Genomic DNA, 6,000 nt, shown 5'->3' with positions numbered 1-6,000 from the left:
TCCCCACCCACTGTCCTCATCCATAGGTGCACGATTTTTGTCCAGTCTCTTCCCGAATCTCCCATTCCCCTTTCCCCCCCAAGAATAGTCAGTCCATTCCCTTTCTATGTCCCTGATTCATTATAACCACCAGTTCATTCTGTACATCAGATTATTTATTCACTTGATTCTTAGATTCACTTGTTGATAGATGCATGTTTGTTGTTCACAATTTGTATCTTTACCTTTTTCTTCTTCCTCTTCTTAAAGGATACCTTTCAGTATTTTGTATAATACTGGTTTAGTGGTGATGAACTCCTTTAGCTTTTCCTTGTCTGTGAAGCTCTTTATCTGACCTTCAATTCTGAATGATAGCTTTGCTGGATAAAGTAGTCTTGGTTGTAGGTTCTTGGTATTCAGCACTTTGAATATTTCTTGCCATTCCCTTCTGGCCTGCAAAGTTTCTGTTGAGAAATCAGCTGACAGTCGTATGGGTATTCCCTTGTAGGTAATTGAGTCTCTTTCTCTTGCTGCTTTTAAGATTCTCTCTTTGTCTTTTGCTCTTGGCATTTTAATTATGATATGTCTTGGTGTGGTCCTCTTTGGATTCCTTTTGTTTGGGGTTCTCTGCGCTTCTTGGACCTGTAAGTCCATTTCTTTCACCAGGTGGGGGAAGTTCTCTGCCATTATTTCTTCAAATAGGTTTTCAATATCTTGCTGTCTCTCATCTTCTGGCACTCCTATTATTCTGATGTTGGTACGCTTGTAGCTGTCCCAGAGGCTCCTTACACTATCTTCACACTTTCGGATTCTTTTTTCATTTTGCTTTTCCAGTTGGGTGTTTTTTGCTTCTTCGGTTTGATTCTTGTGCTCCTCTGGTCTGCTATTGGGTATAATATTCTTTATTTCAGTCCGTGTATGCTTACTTTCTAATTTCTTTATCGTAGCATCGAGGGTCTCATTAGTTTTTGTGAGGCTCTGCTCAAGTTTATAGCAAGCCCTCAAAATTGCGATTTTTAGCTCCATATCCTCCATTTCTGTCATGTTTTTTTGTCTCCGCATCTTTTATGCTTTCTTGGTGCACCCCCTTGTGGTCTTTGTGCGCAGTCTTGTTCTAGCCAAGCCTTAATTGTTGTAGTTAACACTAGAGGGATTTGACCACCAGGCCGACTGGCTGTAGGAATCAGCTGTGTGGAAAACTTCAGTCCTCTGGGGAGGCGCTAGTCCAGCCTTTGCCTGAGGCGATCGGCAAATGGCTCTGCGCAGGGTTTGGGCGGGGCGGGCTCAACAGGGCGCGGGGAGGGAGCAGCTATGGCTGCTCTCAGTCCGTCTCCAGGGGCTCTGCCTCTCTGTCCCCGCAACCGCTGCAAACCTCGGAGGGACCGTAGCCAGACAGTCCCGCTTCTCCCATTTGAGTCAGGGTCCCTAGAGACTCGCCCGGATCTGTAGCCCAGAGTCTGAGACTCACTCCTGATTGAAAACAACAACCGCGCCCTCAGCCACCAGCCCGCTTTGCGCGCGCACCGCCGCACCACCGTACCTTTAAATTTTCCACACTGCGCCTCCTCTAAGCCTCATAATGCTGTTGTTTTTCCTTCTAGTTAAAGAGTCTCTCCTCAGCCAGCCTTCCTGTGGTTCTGGGTGCTGTCCGTTCCGTCTTTTAGTTGTATTTTTGAAGTGGTTGTTCGAGGCAGCAAACTCCGGTGTTTACCTATGCCGCCATCTTGGTTTCTCCACAATGGGTTCTTAAACTGGACCGGAGGGCCGGAACAAAAGCATGGATGGAGTGTTTGTGTGAACTAATATAAATTCGAAGTAAACATCATTACATAAAAGGGTACGGTCTTTTTTTATTTTATTTTAGTTTTATTCATTTCAAACGGGCCGGATCCGGCCCGTGGGCCGTAGTTTGCCCACGGCTGGTCTAGACTCTCCTGACAGGGTCATGATTTTCCACCAGTTAGATACAATACTCAGGACTTCTACCTCAGAAGGCATCCCACTGAGGAGAAAAGGAGAATGTGAGGCATGTATATTGTGTGCGGATGTAGCAGAGATGATGTGTGCTCAGATCTTGCTACTTTAGTGTCTTCCAGATTGTAGGATAGGCGTCAGTCACTGTGATGTATTGAGAGTATTCCCAGAAGCTCTGCCTGGAGTCTGTTTCTTCAGCCCTCCCAACAATTTTGTGAAGTGTGTATACTCCTTATTCAATTCTCTTTGTTTAAGCTCATTGGAGTAGGTGTCATGTCTGCATTTAGGAAACCTGGCTGACACAACATGGGAGAGTCAGCTCTGGAATGTAAAGACCTTAGACTCAAAAGACAGGTGGAGCAGATCAGAGTCATTTTGCTTTGGGATTACAGGATTACAATTTGTATAGCGATTAATACATCCTACTGCACTTTTAAAGCACCTCACTTTTGTGAAATTTAGAGGGCTTCTGTGACATTTATAGGGATTTTATTATGTGTTCTTTTGACAGATGAAGGAATTGAGCCCCCTCCCCCCTGGGAAGTTAGATAAGACAGAAATAAAGTAATGATCATTGAGATCAGAATTCAGGTTTTATAACGCCTAATCTAGTGCTCTTTCCTCTTAAGTGGTCATTTGAAGAATGGGCAGCTCTACAGGGAACCCTACTGGAATTATACCTTTGCATTACTGAAAAATGGCCACATGGTCAGGCCTTTCTAATGAAGATGCTGGACCCACTGACATGTAGGCAAAAAGCATTGTGGCCCATTACTCATCCTTTGAACCATCTAGTCTCACTTTAATAGCATGTTTAATGGAAGCCTGTCAGCTAAATGAGGAGTACGTCAAGTGTTACTATCACTTCCTTCACTACCTTCTTAGAGAACATTTTGTGGCTCCATGAGTGTAATGGAAACATTTCTATTGACAAAGAAAAATGAAAAGTTGCTCCAAAGGTTCAAACAAATTCTTAATGTATGTTTAATGAGGACATACAAAAGCTGTGGTAATAAAGTTTCTAATTGCATTACTATCCTAATGCAAATTTTGAAGGAAAAAAACGGCTCAATTTTTCATATTGTGTTTTGCTTCTTCAACAGAGAGATATTAAATGCTTTTCCTACAATTCCTAGAAGTGCTAAAGATAGCTACAATAAATGTTGATGATAAGAAAAAGATGTGAGCTACGTAAATAGGGAATATTCAGGCCTGCACAATCCAAATTTAACTGGCCAATCTGGTGCTCTGCCAACTCACCACATTTACCAATTTTGACTATAGGAATTGTCAGGAACAGGCAATTAACTCTCCCCTTCCCCTCTTCTATCAGTGTTTCCACTTCCTACCACTTCTCTCCTCTCTTCCACCCCCATGTATGAGATTTATGCACAAGAAATAACTTAAGACTCTTGCTTAGGACAGGTGAGGGTGCTGACACTATAATAATCACATATATATGAAAATATGAGAAGACAAGTATATCTTTATGGTTGCATAAATTACATACACATCTCTGTGTCTTCTGATCTTTGCTGCAAGAAACATTTTTAGTGGTGGTTGGGTTGTGAGGGAAAGGGTAGAAATAACAACATATATGTTGAGACTTACTATAGTCCAGGCATTTTCTCATTAAAATTTCACAATAGCTTCTGAGATAATAACACTCATTATCACTATTATTTTACATATGAAGAATGTACAAATTCAAAGATTGAGATTTGACTGAGATAATAAAATTAGAGTTGTGAAGTCTGTGCACTTTGCCATAAAACCATACTTACTGTGCTGAGTCTTACTGACAAATTGGCTCCAAATGAATTCAGTATAAAGTTGCAGGATACAAAAATCAGTTGCATTTTTATACACTAATAAGGAACTATCTGAGAGAGAAATAGAGACAGCACCCCACTTACAATAGCATCAAAAACAAGAAGATATTTATGAAAAAAATTTAACCAAGGAGGTAAAAGACCTATATACTGAAAACTATAAGACACTGAAGAAAGAAATTGAAGAAGATACAAATCAATGAAAAGATATCCCATGTTTGTGGGTTGGGAGATTAGTATTGAGAAAATGTCCATACTATCCAAAGCAATCTACAGATTCAAGGCATTTTGGTCAGCTAAGGTTTGAGAAGGGCACCGACAACACACAATGAGAAAAGAATATTCTCTTCAATAAATGGTGCTGGGAAAACTGGATAGCCACATGCAAAAGAATAAAACTGGACCCCTATCTTACACATTTCACAAAAATTAACTTGCACATACACTCCCATTTTGGAGCTTTCTCCTCTGGTCATGGGAAATACTCCTTCCTGGGGCATGGCTGTAGAGTTGTCTCTTTCATGTCCTCATATCTCTGACACATCAGATGTGAGCCAAGACAGGGACATCTCAGATGTTTGACCACTTGGGAGATAAGTACCACATTCTTCCTTCCGGATTAAATTTTTTTTAGAACCAACTCTCCTTCCTAGAGGTAAATTCTGATTTTAAATACTTTTTCCCTCCCGCTAAATAGATACCTTGGATTGAAGAGCCAGGACTTAGTTCTGTTCACTAAAACCTATCCACTCGGGATCGGGTAAAAGTCCCTCCCTTTCCAGCACTTTTTCTCTCCCCTCATCCTTCCCAGTCCTATTACCCCCTGGTTGGTAAGTCACAAGAATCTGAAATCAGGACATCAGAGCTTGTTCAGTTTTTGGCTGATTATTGCGTGGGTCTCAGTACTTGGGTTGGCTTCCCATATCACAGGGATAATAAACCCTAGAACCATCTTCCACTTACACAGCAACTGACAGTCTCAGCAGAAAGCCTCCCGTTGTTATGGCGCTTCTTTACCCTCCCACTGTTTCAGACTTTTCCCCGAGAACAATTACAGAGCCTCTTGTAATAATGCAGTCTTAGGAGGGTTATTATACCAGATTAGACAGCCGCCTCTCATTCTGTTTAATTTTGCAGTTATTCAACACTGAAGAGAAATTTCCTGATCCTTTTTCATATTGCTTACACATAGCATAATTAAGGGAGAACAAAAGAAAGCTGACTTATTTAATGTATATGTTTAATTTCATCTAAACTACATATTTACAATGGTAAGATATAACATAAAATATATATGTATATATACGTATATATAGGATATGGCAAAAATAGGTTTACAGTTGTTTGTATGGAAAATAATACAATAATTAATAAATGTAATGCAAGAATAAACTCTGTTTTGCATACTCACAACAATTAACCTACTTTTGCCCCACCTTGGGTGTGTATACGTATATTCATCTTGTGCTATATCTATAGTACAAAAAGCAAGAATAATAATTTGGAGCACCTGTCTGGAGGCTTAACTCATTTTTGCTCAAGAGCCTATCTAACAAAACAGGACATGCCGTGGAATTCAATCACAGCGAGTGAGTTTAGAGTGCGCTTCTGTACTCTCTCCGTTCCGGTTTTAGATTCTGCTTGATTGACTGCCTGTCCTGTGGAGGGAAGATGCTATCAGAATTTACTCCTCTAAAGATATGCTCCTTCTTTATCACAAATTCCAAGGTTCACTTTTTACTATGACTTCTGGAGCAACCGTAGGATGTCACTTTCAACTCTGATGGCTTCTCTGTGTGAGTGTAATGTAACAAAGAGGATAAACCAGATCTCACCCTGTGTCCGTATTGGCTTAGCTTATCATGGGCAGCAAAATTAAATAGCAGTGAGAGAAGAATTCATTGAGTTGTTGCCTAAAAATAATTTTGGGCCAAGGAAAGAAGGTTTGCTGGCATGTTACCGATTATTTCTTGTTTACACTTGGCCTTCTCCCGATGACTATGACTTTGCTCTGCAGGCCCAACTTGCCTCAGGGACATGGTGAGTAGCAGTAAACATTTGTTTCAGGGTGAGTTCTTTCATTCCTCTGCCACATGCACAGTGGTGGTGGTGGTAAATGTTGTGGGGCATTTTGATATGACCTTAAAACAATCCAATTTCTCAGTCCTGAGGAATCAGGGAGCCGCGTTTCTTTCAGCCCTCAGGCATTTTTCTA

The sequence above is a fragment of the Myotis yumanensis genome, unplaced genomic scaffold (genome assembly GCF_028538775.1).
Source record: "Myotis yumanensis isolate MYYU_CA2020_CCGP unplaced genomic scaffold, mMyoYum1.0.hap1 SCAF_15, whole genome shotgun sequence".
NCBI lineage: Eukaryota > Metazoa > Chordata > Mammalia > Chiroptera > Vespertilionidae > Myotis > Myotis yumanensis.
This window is presented reverse-complemented; position numbering follows the sequence as displayed.